The sequence below is a fragment of the Labrus bergylta genome, chromosome 23 (assembly GCF_963930695.1).
Source record: "Labrus bergylta chromosome 23, fLabBer1.1, whole genome shotgun sequence".
Lineage (NCBI taxonomy): Eukaryota > Metazoa > Chordata > Actinopteri > Labriformes > Labridae > Labrus > Labrus bergylta.
In genome coordinates, this window is record NC_089217.1 from 20,011,318 (window position 1) to 20,023,906 (window position 12,589).

General features: G+C 48.4%; 18 non-coding genes across 18 annotated transcripts; all 18 read left to right on the forward strand.

Moving 5' to 3' along the window:
- Positions 1-388: 388 nt before the first annotated feature.
- On the forward strand, positions 389-552 carry LOC136177725 (U1 spliceosomal RNA). Its single transcript, XR_010665218.1, has one exon. It is a non-coding gene; the product is annotated as a U1 spliceosomal RNA (small nuclear RNA).
- A 493-nt stretch (positions 553-1,045) lies between these two features.
- Positions 1,046-1,236, forward strand: LOC136177939 (U2 spliceosomal RNA). Its single transcript, XR_010665434.1, has one exon. It is a non-coding gene; the product is annotated as a U2 spliceosomal RNA (small nuclear RNA).
- Positions 1,237-1,807: 571 nt separating this feature from the next.
- Positions 1,808-1,971, forward strand: LOC136177726 (U1 spliceosomal RNA). Its single transcript, XR_010665219.1, has one exon. It is a non-coding gene; the product is annotated as a U1 spliceosomal RNA (small nuclear RNA).
- Positions 1,972-2,464: 493 nt separating this feature from the next.
- Positions 2,465-2,655, forward strand: LOC136177924 (U2 spliceosomal RNA). The gene has a single exon (XR_010665418.1). It is a non-coding gene; the product is annotated as a U2 spliceosomal RNA (small nuclear RNA).
- Positions 2,656-3,226: 571 nt separating this feature from the next.
- On the forward strand, positions 3,227-3,390 carry LOC136177727 (U1 spliceosomal RNA). Its single transcript, XR_010665220.1, has one exon. It is a non-coding gene; the product is annotated as a U1 spliceosomal RNA (small nuclear RNA).
- A 493-nt stretch (positions 3,391-3,883) lies between these two features.
- LOC136177940 (U2 spliceosomal RNA) lies at positions 3,884-4,074 on the forward strand. Its single transcript, XR_010665435.1, has one exon. It is a non-coding gene; the product is annotated as a U2 spliceosomal RNA (small nuclear RNA).
- A 571-nt stretch (positions 4,075-4,645) lies between these two features.
- On the forward strand, positions 4,646-4,809 carry LOC136177729 (U1 spliceosomal RNA). Its single transcript, XR_010665222.1, has one exon. It is a non-coding gene; the product is annotated as a U1 spliceosomal RNA (small nuclear RNA).
- A 493-nt stretch (positions 4,810-5,302) lies between these two features.
- Positions 5,303-5,493, forward strand: LOC136177926 (U2 spliceosomal RNA). The gene has a single exon (XR_010665420.1). It is a non-coding gene; the product is annotated as a U2 spliceosomal RNA (small nuclear RNA).
- Positions 5,494-6,064: 571 nt separating this feature from the next.
- Positions 6,065-6,228, forward strand: LOC136177772 (U1 spliceosomal RNA). The gene has a single exon (XR_010665265.1). It is a non-coding gene; the product is annotated as a U1 spliceosomal RNA (small nuclear RNA).
- A 493-nt stretch (positions 6,229-6,721) lies between these two features.
- On the forward strand, positions 6,722-6,912 carry LOC136177881 (U2 spliceosomal RNA). Its single transcript, XR_010665375.1, has one exon. It is a non-coding gene; the product is annotated as a U2 spliceosomal RNA (small nuclear RNA).
- Positions 6,913-7,481: 569 nt separating this feature from the next.
- Positions 7,482-7,645, forward strand: LOC136177730 (U1 spliceosomal RNA). Its single transcript, XR_010665223.1, has one exon. It is a non-coding gene; the product is annotated as a U1 spliceosomal RNA (small nuclear RNA).
- Positions 7,646-8,138: 493 nt separating this feature from the next.
- LOC136177882 (U2 spliceosomal RNA) lies at positions 8,139-8,329 on the forward strand. Its single transcript, XR_010665376.1, has one exon. It is a non-coding gene; the product is annotated as a U2 spliceosomal RNA (small nuclear RNA).
- Positions 8,330-8,898: 569 nt separating this feature from the next.
- Positions 8,899-9,062, forward strand: LOC136177731 (U1 spliceosomal RNA). Its single transcript, XR_010665224.1, has one exon. It is a non-coding gene; the product is annotated as a U1 spliceosomal RNA (small nuclear RNA).
- Positions 9,063-9,555: 493 nt separating this feature from the next.
- On the forward strand, positions 9,556-9,746 carry LOC136177943 (U2 spliceosomal RNA). The gene has a single exon (XR_010665438.1). It is a non-coding gene; the product is annotated as a U2 spliceosomal RNA (small nuclear RNA).
- Positions 9,747-10,317: 571 nt separating this feature from the next.
- Positions 10,318-10,481, forward strand: LOC136177732 (U1 spliceosomal RNA). Its single transcript, XR_010665225.1, has one exon. It is a non-coding gene; the product is annotated as a U1 spliceosomal RNA (small nuclear RNA).
- Positions 10,482-10,974: 493 nt separating this feature from the next.
- On the forward strand, positions 10,975-11,165 carry LOC136177883 (U2 spliceosomal RNA). Its single transcript, XR_010665377.1, has one exon. It is a non-coding gene; the product is annotated as a U2 spliceosomal RNA (small nuclear RNA).
- A 569-nt stretch (positions 11,166-11,734) lies between these two features.
- On the forward strand, positions 11,735-11,898 carry LOC136177733 (U1 spliceosomal RNA). The gene has a single exon (XR_010665226.1). It is a non-coding gene; the product is annotated as a U1 spliceosomal RNA (small nuclear RNA).
- A 493-nt stretch (positions 11,899-12,391) lies between these two features.
- On the forward strand, positions 12,392-12,582 carry LOC136177944 (U2 spliceosomal RNA). The gene has a single exon (XR_010665439.1). It is a non-coding gene; the product is annotated as a U2 spliceosomal RNA (small nuclear RNA).
- The last annotated feature ends 7 nt before the right edge of the window (positions 12,583-12,589 follow it).

Here is a 12,589-nt window from a genome sequence, read left to right on the forward strand (position 1 = left end):
TGCTATTGCTGTAGTAGCACACAGACACGCAATAACATATCAACAGTCATTGTTGCAAAGTGTTTCTGGCCTAGCTGCTGCTTCGACTGTTCTTTTGTTGGCGGTAAGAAAAACACACACACACACACACACACTGGCGGTAGCTATCGGTTGGCTTTGATGTGGAAGTGTGGCACGACCTGTTAGAATGATGAGCCTTATTTCTCCACTTGCATGTAGAAAGACAAGCCCTATCGGGCCTCAACACAAAACTTTCTTCTGTGTTGAGGACAAGTAGAAGGGACACCCAGTGCAGAAACTCTGATTTCGGTGGTTCGCATGTTGTTGGGACCGTCAGTCAGGGCGATGGTCCTGTGAAGGACTCCTTTTGCCCTGAGCTGTACAACTCATACTTACCTGGCAGGGGAGATACCATGATCAAGAAGGTGGTTCACCCATGGCGAGGCCTGGCCATTGCACTCCGGTGGGGCTGACCTATGCGAATTCCCCAAATGTGGGAATCTCGACTGCATAATTTGTGGTAGTGGGGGACTGCGTTCGCGCTCTCCCCTGATGGATTGTCGAAAGTAATAAGGGGGAAACAGATAGGGACATGCTGCCTTCCAACCTGGCTGTAGCAACAGACAGACAGCAAGAATTTCCAAGGTGGCTTAAAAGCTATGCGCAGCCAGTGTCTTTGCTAGTGCTAGATCACAATATCACTCGTCAATCAAATTTGTTTCAGATTCAGCAGCCCTTGCTCTGATCAATGTGAAATCCCAGTCACGGCACATCTGCCTTACAGAACGGCTGTGGGCCAATAAAAGGCCCCAATCTTCTCCTGTCTTTTGGTTCACTTAAGTCTGCTGCAGATAAATCTGGTGGTTGAGGGTTTGAACTCATTTTTCAGAGCTTGACATAACGCATGTATCTTAAAGGTGCTTCCATCAAAGAGTTTGCTCTTCCGTTTTACCGACGGCCACTTAAAAGCAACGCTCGCTTGCCGGGACCATGGGCGAGGAGGACTGTATGGGGAATGTGATGCCGGCCTTAGCCTGTCAGGGGCATCGCTTCTCGGCCTTTTGGCTAAGATCAAGTGTAGTATCTGTTCTTATCAGTTTAATATCTGATACGTTCCCTACCTGGGGACCATATATTAAATTGATTTTTGGACTTGGGAGATGGAACAGGGGCTTGCTCCGTCCACTCCACGCATCGACCCGGTATTGCAGTACCTCTGGGAACGGTGCACCCTCCTCTCTTCAGTGTTTAAAATAATCCTTTCTTTTCGCTGCATTTAAGAGAAATATGTGTGTGAGTCTGGTCTGGCTTTGTCACTGCGTTGACATGCTGCCGGGACGCAAGCTTTTTGAAATGAACTGGAATTTTAGTCAGGTTTGGGGTTATTTGTGTGCCAGTTCCCCCATTTGCCACTCTGTGTATGCTATTGCTGTAGTAGCACACAGACACGCAATAACATATCAACAGTCATTGTTGCAAAGTGTTTCTGGCCTAGCTGCTGCTTCGACTGTTCTTTTGTTGGCGGTAAGAAAAACACACACACACACACACACTGGCGGTAGCTATCGGTTGGCTTTGATGTGGAAGTGTGGCACGACCTGTTAGAATGATGAGCCTTATTTCTCCACTTGCATGTAGAAAGACAAGCCCTATCGGGCCTCAACACAAAACTTTCTTCTGTGTTGAGGACAAGTAGAAGGGACACCCAGTGCAGAAACTCTGATTTCGGTGGTTCGCATGTTGTTGGGACCGTCAGTCAGGGCGATGGTCCTGTGAAGGACTCCTTTTGCCCTGAGCTGTACAACTCATACTTACCTGGCAGGGGAGATACCATGATCAAGAAGGTGGTTCACCCATGGCGAGGCCTGGCCATTGCACTCCGGTGGGGCTGACCTATGCGAATTCCCCAAATGTGGGAATCTCGACTGCATAATTTGTGGTAGTGGGGGACTGCGTTCGCGCTCTCCCCTGATGGATTGTCGAAAGTAATAAGGGGGAAACAGATAGGGACATGCTGCCTTCCAACCTGGCTGTAGCAACAGACAGACAGCAAGAATTTCCAAGGTGGCTTAAAAGCTATGCGCAGCCAGTGTCTTTGCTAGTGCTAGATCACAATATCACTCGTCAATCAAATTTGTTTCAGATTCAGCAGCCCTTGCTCTGATCAATGTGAAATCCCAGTCACGGCACATCTGCCTTACAGAACGGCTGTGGGCCAATAAAAGGCCCCAATCTTCTCCTGTCTTTTGGTTCACTTAAGTCTGCTGCAGATAAATCTGGTGGTTGAGGGTTTGAACTCATTTTTCAGAGCTTGACATAACGCATGTATCTTAAAGGTGCTTCCATCAAAGAGTTTGCTCTTCCGTTTTACCGACGGCCACTTAAAAGCAACGCTCGCTTGCCGGGACCATGGGCGAGGAGGACTGTATGGGGAATGTGATGCCGGCCTTAGCCTGTCAGGGGCATCGCTTCTCGGCCTTTTGGCTAAGATCAAGTGTAGTATCTGTTCTTATCAGTTTAATATCTGATACGTCCCCTACCCGGGGACCATATATTAAATTGATTTTTGGACTTGGGAGATGGAACAGGGGCTTGCTCCGTCCACTCCACGCATCGACCCGGTATTGCAGTACCTCTGGGAACGGTGCACCCTCCTCTCTTCAGTGTTTAAAATAATCCTTTCTTTTCGCTGCATTTAAGAGAAATATGTGTGTGAGTCTGGCCTGGCTTTGTCACTGCGTTGACATGCTGCCGGGACGCAAGCTTTTTGAAATGAACTGGAATTTTAGTCAGGTTTGGGGTTATTTGTGTGCCAGTTCCCCCATTTGCCACTCTGTGTATGCTATTGCTGTAGTAGCACACAGACACGCAATAACATATCAACAGTCATTGTTGCAAAGTGTTTCTGGCCTAGCTGCTGCTTCGACTGTTCTTTTGTTGGCGGTAAGAAAAACACACACACACACACACACTGGCGGTAGCTATCGGTTGGCTTTGATGTGGAAGTGTGGCACGACCTGTTAGAATGATGAGCCTTATTTCTCCACTTGCATGTAGAAAGACAAGCCCTTTCGGGCCTCAACACAAAACTTTCTTCTGTGTTGAGGACAAGTAGAAGGGACACCCAGTGCAGAAACTCTGATTTCGGTGGTTCGCATGTTGTTGGGACCGTCAGTCAGGGCGATGGTCCTGTGAAGGACTCCTTTTGCCCTGAGCTGTACAACTCATACTTACCTGGCAGGGGAGATACCATGATCAAGAAGGTGGTTCACCCATGGCGAGGCCTGGCCATTGCACTCCGGTGGGGCTGACCTATGCGAATTCCCCAAATGTGGGAATCTCGACTGCATAATTTGTGGTAGTGGGGGACTGCGTTCGCGCTCTCCCCTGATGGATTGTCGAAAGTAATAAGGGGGAAACAGATAGGGACATGCTGCCTTCCAACCTGGCTGTAGCAACAGACAGACAGCAAGAATTTCCAAGGTGGCTTAAAAGCTATGCGCAGCCAGTGTCTTTGCTAGTGCTAGATCACAATATCACTCGTCAATCAAATTTGTTTCAGATTCAGCAGCCCTTGCTCTGATCAATGTGAAATCCCAGTCACGGCACATCTGCCTTACAGAACGGCTGTGGGCCAATAAAAGGCCCCAATCTTCTCCTGTCTTTTGGTTCACTTAAGTCTGCTGCAGATAAATCTGGTGGTTGAGGGTTTGAACTCATTTTTCAGAGCTTGACATAACGCATGTATCTTAAAGGTGCTTCCATCAAAGAGTTTGCTCTTCCGTTTTACCGACGGCCACTTAAAAGCAACGCTCGCTTGCCGGGACCATGGGCGAGGAGGACTGTATGGGGAATGTGATGCCGGCCTTAGCCTGTCAGGGGCATCGCTTCTCGGCCTTTTGGCTAAGATCAAGTGTAGTATCTGTTCTTATCAGTTTAATATCTGATACGTTCCCTACCTGGGGACCATATATTAAATTGATTTTTGGACTTGGGAGATGGAACAGGGGCTTGCTCCGTCCACTCCACGCATCGACCCGGTATTGCAGTACCTCTGGGAACGGTGCACCCTCCTCTCTTCAGTGTTTAAAATAATCCTTTCTTTTCGCTGCATTTAAGAGAAATATGTGTGTGAGTCTGGTCTGGCTTTGTCACTGCGTTGACATGCTGCCGGGACGCAAGCTTTTTGAAATGAACTGGAATTTTAGTCAGGTTTGGGGTTATTTGTGTGCCAGTTCCCCCATTTGCCACTCTGTGTATGCTATTGCTGTAGTAGCACACAGACACGCAATAACATATCAACAGTCATTGTTGCAAAGTGTTTCTGGCCTAGCTGCTGCTTCGACTGTTCTTTTGTTGGCGGTAAGAAAAACACACACACACACACACACTGGCGGTAGCTATCGGTTGGCTTTGATGTGGAAGTGTGGCACGACCTGTTAGAATGATGAGCCTTATTTCTCCACTTGCATGTAGAAAGACAAGCCCTATCGGGCCTCAACACAAAACTTTCTTCTGTGTTGAGGACAAGTAGAAGGGACACCCAGTGCAGAAACTCTGATTTCGGTGGTTCGCATGTTGTTGGGACCGTCAGTCAGGGCGATGGTCCTGTGAAGGACTCCTTTTGCCCTGAGCTGTACAACTCATACTTACCTGGCAGGGGAGATACCATGATCAAGAAGGTGGTTCACCCATGGCGAGGCCTGGCCATTGCACTCCGGTGGGGCTGACCTATGCGAATTCCCCAAATGTGGGAATCTCGACTGCATAATTTGTGGTAGTGGGGGACTGCGTTCGCGCTCTCCCCTGATGGATTGTCGAAAGTAATAAGGGGGAAACAGATAGGGACATGCTGCCTTCCAACCTGGCTGTAGCAACAGACAGACAGCAAGAATTTCCAAGGTGGCTTAAAAGCTATGCGCAGCCAGTGTCTTTGCTAGTGCTAGATCACAATATCACTCGTCAATCAAATTTGTTTCAGATTCAGCAGCCCTTGCTCTGATCAATGTGAAATCCCAGTCACGGCACATCTGCCTTACAGAACGGCTGTGGGCCAATAAAAGGCCCCAATCTTCTCCTGTCTTTTGGTTCACTTAAGTCTGCTGCAGATAAATCTGGTGGTTAAGGGTTTGAACTCATTTTTCAGAGCTTGACATAACGCATGTATCTTAAAGGTGCTTCCATCAAAGAGTTTGCTCTTCCGTTTTACCGACGGCCACTTAAAAGCAACGCTCGCTTGCCGGGACCATGGGCGAGGAGGACTGTATGGGGAATGTGATGCCGGCCTTAGCCTGTCAGGGGCATCGCTTCTCGGCCTTTTGGCTAAGATCAAGTGTAGTATCTGTTCTTATCAGTTTAATATCTGATACGTCCCCTACCCGGGGACCATATATTAAATTGATTTTTGGACTTGGGAGATGGAACAGGGGCTTGCTCCGTCCACTCCACGCATCGACCCGGTATTGCAGTACCTCTGGGAACGGTGCACCCTCCTCTCTTCAGTGTTTAAAATAATCCTTTCTTTTCGCTGCATTTAAGAGAAATATGTGTGTGAGTCTGGCCTGGCTTTGTCACTGCGTTGACATGCTGCCGGGACGCAAGCTTTTTGAAATGAACTGGAATTTTAGTCAGGTTTGGGGTTATTTGTGTGCCAGTTCCCCCATTTGCCACTCTGTGTATGCTATTGCTGTAGTAGCACACAGACACGCAATAACATATCAACAGTCATTGTTGCAAAGTGTTTCTGGCCTAGCTGCTGCTTCGACTGTTCTTTTGTTGGCGGTAAGAAAAACACACACACACACACACACTGGCGGTAGCTATCGGTTGGCTTTGATGTGGAAGTGTGGCACGACCTGTTAGAATGATGAGCCTTATTTCTCCACTTGCATGTAGAAAGACAAGCCCTATCGGGCCTCAACACAAAACTTTCTTCTGTGTTGAGGACAAGTAGAAGGGACACCCAGTGCAGAAACTCTGATTTCGGTGGTTCGCATGTTGTTGGGACCGTCAGTCAGGGCGATGGTCCTGTGAAGGACTCCTTTTGCCCTGAGCTGTACAACTCATACTTACCTGGCAGGGGAGATACCATGATCAAGAAGGTGGTTCACCCATGGCGAGGCCTGGCCATTGCACTCCGGTGGGGCTGACCTATGCGAATTCCCCAAATGTGGGAATCTCGACTGCATAATTTGTGGTAGTTGGGGACTGCGTTCGCGCTCTCCCCTGATGGATTGTCGAAAGTAATAAGGGGGAAACAGATAGGGACATGCTGCCTTCCAACCTGGCTGTAGCAACAGACAGACAGCAAGAATTTCCAAGGTGGCTTAAAAGCTATGCGCAGCCAGTGTCTTTGCTAGTGCTAGATCACAATATCACTCGTCAATCAAATTTGTTTCAGATTCAGCAGCCCTTGCTCTGATCAATGTGAAATCCCAGTCACGGCACATCTGCCTTACAGAACGGCTGTGGGCCAATAAAAGGCCCCAATCTTCTCCTGTCTTTTGGTTCACTTAAGTCTGCTGCAGATAAATCTGGTGGTTGAGGGTTTGAACTCATTTTTCAGAGCTTGACATAACGCATGTATCTTAAAGGTGCTTCCATCAAAGAGTTTGCTCTTCCGTTTTACCGACGGTCACTTAAAAGCAACGCTCGCTTGCCGGGACCATGGGCGAGGAGGACTGTATGGGGAATGTGATGCCGGCCTTAGCCTGTCAGGGGCATCGCTTCTCGGCCTTTTGGCTAAGATCAAGTGTAGTATCTGTTCTTATCAGTTTAATATCTGATACGTCCCCTACCCGGGGACCATATATTAAATTGATTTTTGGACTTGGGAGATGGAACAGGGGCTTGCTCCGTCCACTCCACGCATCGACCCGGTATTGCAGTACCTCCGGGAACGGTGCACCCTCCTCTCTTCAGTGTTTAAAATAATCCTTTCTTTTCGCTGCATTTAAGAGAAATATGTGTGTGAGTCTGGCCTGGCTTTGTCACTGCGTTGACATGCTGCCGGGACGCAAGCTTTTTGAAATGAACTGGAATTTTAGTCAGGTTTGGGGTTATTTGTGTGCCAGTTCCCCCATTTGCCACTCTGTGTATGCTATTGCTGTAGTAGCACACAGACACGCAATAACATATCAACAGTCATTGTTGCAAAGTGTTTCTGGCCTAGCTGCTGCTTCGACTGTTCTTTTGTTGGCGGTAAGAAAAACACACACACACACACACTGGCGGTAGCTATCGGTTGGCTTTGATGTGGAAGTGTGGCACGACCTGTTAGAATGATGAGCCTTATTTCTCCACTTGCATGTAGAAAGACAAGCCCTATCGGGCCTCAACACAAAACTTTCTTCTGTGTTGAGGACAAGTAGAAGGGACACCCAGTGCAGAAACTCTGATTTCGGTGGTTCGCATGTTGTTGGGACCGTCAGTCAGGGCGATGGTCCTGTGAAGGACTCCTTTTGCCCTGAGCTGTACAACTCATACTTACCTGGCAGGGGAGATACCATGATCAAGAAGGTGGTTCACCCATGGCGAGGCCTGGCCATTGCACTCCGGTGGGGCTGACCTATGCGAATTCCCCAAATGTGGGAATCTCGACTGCATAATTTGTGGTAGTGGGGGACTGCGTTCGCGCTCTCCCCTGATGGATTGTCGAAAGTAATAAGGGGGAAACAGATAGGGACATGCTGCCTTCCAACCTGGCTGTAGCAACAGACAGACAGCAAGAATTTCCAAGGTGGCTTAAAAGCTATGCGCAGCCAGTGTCTTTGCTAGTGCTAGATCACAATATCACTCGTCAATCAAATTTGTTTCAGATTCAGCAGCCCTTGCTCTGATCAATGTGAAATCCCAGTCACGGCACATCTGCCTTACAGAACGGCTGTGGGCCAATAAAAGGCCCCAATCTTCTCCTGTCTTTTGGTTCACTTAAGTCTGCTGCAGATAAATCTGGTGGTTGAGGGTTTGAACTCATTTTTCAGAGCTTGACATAACGCATGTATCTTAAAGGTGCTTCCATCAAAGAGTTTGCTCTTCCGTTTTACCGACGGTCACTTAAAAGCAACGCTCGCTTGCCGGGACCATGGGCGAGGAGGACTGTATGGGGAATGTGATGCCGGCCTTAGCCTGTCAGGGGCATCGCTTCTCGGCCTTTTGGCTAAGATCAAGTGTAGTATCTGTTCTTATCAGTTTAATATCTGATACGTCCCCTACCCGGGGACCATATATTAAATTGATTTTTGGACTTGGGAGATGGAACAGGGGCTTGCTCCGTCCACTCCACGCATCGACCCGGTATTGCAGTACCTCCGGGAACGGTGCACCCTCCTCTCTTCAGTGTTTAAAATAATCCTTTCTTTTCGCTGCATTTAAGAGAAATATGTGTGTGAGTCTGGCCTGGCTTTGTCACTGCGTTGACATGCTGCCGGGACGCAAGCTTTTTGAAATGAACTGGAATTTTAGTCAGGTTTGGGGTTATTTGTGTGCCAGTTCCCCCATTTGCCACTCTGTGTATGCTATTGCTGTAGTAGCACACAGACACGCAATAACATATCAACAGTCATTGTTGCAAAGTGTTTCTGGCCTAGCTGCTGCTTCGACTGTTCTTTTGTTGGCGGTAAGAAAAACACACACACACACACACTGGTGGTAGCTATCGGTTGGCTTTGATGTGGAAGTGTGGCACGACCTGTTAGAATGATGAGCCTTATTTCTCCACTTGCATGTAGAAAGACAAGCCCTATCGGGCCTCAACACAAAACTTTCTTCTGTGTTGAGGACAAGTAGAAGGGACACCCAGTGCAGAAACTCTGATTTCGGTGGTTCGCATGTTGTTGGGACCGTCAGTCAGGGCGATGGTCCTGTGAAGGACTCCTTTTGCCCTGAGCTGTACAACTCATACTTACCTGGCAGGGGAGATACCATGATCAAGAAGGTGGTTCACCCATGGCGAGGCCTGGCCATTGCACTCCGGTGGGGCTGACCTATGCGAATTCCCCAAATGTGGGAATCTCGACTGCATAATTTGTGGTAGTGGGGGACTGCGTTCGCGCTCTCCCCTGATGGATTGTCGAAAGTAATAAGGGGGAAACAGATAGGGACATGCTGCCTTCCAACCTGGCTGTAGCAACAGACAGACAGCAAGAATTTCCAAGGTGGCTTAAAAGCTATGCGCAGCCAGTGTCTTTGCTAGTGCTAGATCACAATATCACTCGTCAATCAAATTTGTTTCAGATTCAGCAGCCCTTGCTCTGATCAATGTGAAATCCCAGTCACGGCACATCTGCCTTACAGAACGGCTGTGGGCCAATAAAAGGCCCCAATCTTCTCCTGTCTTTTGGTTCACTTAAGTCTGCTGCAGATAAATCTGGTGGTTGAGGGTTTGAACTCATTTTTCAGAGCTTGACATAACGCATGTATCTTAAAGGTGCTTCCATCAAAGAGTTTGCTCTTCCGTTTTACCGACGGTCACTTAAAAGCAACGCTCGCTTGCCGGGACCATGGGCGAGGAGGACTGTATGGGGAATGTGATGCCGGCCTTAGCCTGTCAGGGGCATCGCTTCTCGGCCTTTTGGCTAAGATCAAGTGTAGTATCTGTTCTTATCAGTTTAATATCTGATACGTCCCCTACCCGGGGACCATATATTAAATTGATGTTTGGACTTGGGAGATGGAACAGGGGCTTGCTCCGTCCACTCCACGCATCGACCCGGTATTGCAGTACCTCCGGGAACGGTGCACCCTCCTCTCTTCAGTGTTTAAAATAATCCTTTCTTTTCGCTGCATTTAAGAGAAATATGTGTGTGAGTCTGGCCTGGCTTTGTCACTGCGTTGACATGCTGCCGGGACGCAAGCTTTTTGAAATGAACTGGAATTTTAGTCAGGTTTGGGGTTATTTGTGTGCCAGTTCCCCCATTTGCCACTCTGTGTATGCTATTGCTGTAGTAGCACACAGACACGCAATAACATATCAACAGTCATTGTTGCAAAGTGTTTCTGGCCTAGCTGCTGCTTCGACTGTTCTTTTGTTGGCGGTAAGAAAAAAACACACACACACACACACTGGCGGTAGCTATCGGTTGGCTTTGATGTGGAAGTGTGGCACGACCTGTTAGAATGATGAGCCTTATTTCTCCACTTGCATGTAGAAAGACAAGCCCTATCGGGCCTCAACACAAAACTTTCTTCTGTGTTGAGGACAAGTAGAAGGGACACCCAGTGCAGAAACTCTGATTTCGGTGGTTCGCATGTTGTTGGGACCGTCAGTCAGGGCGATGGTCCTGTGAAGGACTCCTTTTGCCCTGAGCTGTACAGCTCATACTTACCTGGCAGGGGAGATACCATGATCAAGAAGGTGGTTCACCCATGGCGAGGCCTGGCCATTGCACTCCGGTGGGGCTGACCTATGCGAATTCCCCAAATGTGGGAATCTCGACTGCATAATTTGTGGTAGTGGGGGACTGCGTTCGCGCTCTCCCCTGATGGATTGTCGAAAGTAATAAGGGGGAAACAGATAGGGACATGCTGCCTTCCAACCTGGCTGTAGCAACAGACAGACAGCAAGAATTTCCAAGGTGGCTTAAAAGCTATGCGCAGCCAGTGTCTTTGCTAGTGCTAGATCACAATATCACTCGTCAATCAAATTTGTTTCAGATTCAGCAGCCCTTGCTCTGATCAATGTGAAATCCCAGTCACGGCACATCTGCCTTACAGAACGGCTGTGGGCCAATAAAAGGCCCCAATCTTCTCCTGTCTTTTGGTTCACTTAAGTCTGCTGCAGATAAATCTGGTGGTTGAGGGTTTGAACTCATTTTTCAGAGCTTGACATAACGCATGTATCTTAAAGGTGCTTCCATCAAAGAGTTTGCTCTTCCGTTTTACCGACGGTCACTTAAAAGCAACGCTCGCTTGCCGGGACCATGGGCGAGGAGGACTGTATGGGGAATGTGATGCCGGCCTTAGCCTGTCAGGGGCATCGCTTCTCGGCCTTTTGGCTAAGATCAAGTGTAGTATCTGTTCTTATCAGTTTAATATCTGATACGTCCCCTACCCGGGGACCATATATTAAATTGATTTTTGGACTTGGGAGATGGAACAGGGGCTTGCTCCGTCCACTCCACGCATCGACCCGGTATTGCAGTACCTCCGGGAACGGTGCACCCTCCTCTCTTCAGTGTTTAAAATAATCCTTTCTTTTCGCTGCATTTAAGAGAAATATGTGTGTGAGTCTGGCCTGGCTTTGTCACTGCGTTGACATGCTGCCGGGACGCAAGCTTTTTGAAATGAACTGGAATTTTAGTCAGGTTTGGGGTTATTTGTGTGCCAGTTCCCCCATTTGCCACTCTGTGTATGCTATTGCTGTAGTAGCACACAGACACGCAATAACATATCAACAGTCATTGTTGCAAAGTGTTTCTGGCCTAGCTGCTGCTTCGACTGTTCTTTTGTTGGCGGTAAGAAAAACACACACACACACACACTGGTGGTAGCTATCGGTTGGCTTTGATGTGGAAGTGTGGCACGACCTGTTAGAATGATGAGCCTTATTTCTCCACTTGCATGTAGAAAGACAAGCCCTATCGGGCCTCAACACAAAACTTTCTTCTGTGTTGAGGACAAGTAGAAGGGACACCCAGTGCAGAAACTCTGATTTCGGTGGTTCGCATGTTGTTGGGACCGTCAGTCAGGGCGATGGTCCTGTGAAGGACTCCTTTTGCCCTGAGCTGTACAACTCATACTTACCTGGCAGGGGAGATACCATGATCAAGAAGGTGGTTCACCCATGGCGAGGCCTGGCCATTGCACTCCGGTGGGGCTGACCTATGCGAATTCCCCAAATGTGGGAATCTCGACTGCATAATTTGTGGTAGTGGGGGACTGCGTTCGCGCTCTCCCCTGATGGATTGTCGAAAGTAATAAGGGGGAAACAGATAGGGACATGCTGCCTTCCAACCTGGCTGTAGCAACAGACAGACAGCAAGAATTTCCAAGGTGGCTTAAAAGCTATGCGCAGCCAGTGTCTTTGCTAGTGCTAGATCACAATATCACTCGTCAATCAAATTTGTTTCAGATTCAGCAGCCCTTGCTCTGATCAATGTGAAATCCCAGTCACGGCACATCTGCCTTACAGAACGGCTGTGGGCCAATAAAAGGCCCCAATCTTCTCCTGTCTTTTGGTTCACTTAAGTCTGCTGCAGATAAATCTGGTGGTTGAGGGTTTGAACTCATTTTTCAGAGCTTGACATAACGCATGTATCTTAAAGGTGCTTCCATCAAAGAGTTTGCTCTTCCGTTTTACCGACGGTCACTTAAAAGCAACGCTCGCTTGCCGGGACCATGGGCGAGGAGGACTGTATGGGGAATGTGATGCCGGCCTTAGCCTGTCAGGGGCATCGCTTCTCGGCCTTTTGGCTAAGATCAAGTGTAGTATCTGTTCTTATCAGTTTAATATCTGATACGTCCCCTACCCGGGGACCATATATTAAATTGATGTTTGGACTTGGGAGATGGAACAGGGGCTTGCTCCGTCCACTCCACGCATCGACCCGGTATTGCAGTACCTCCGGGAACGGTGCACCCTCCTCTCTTC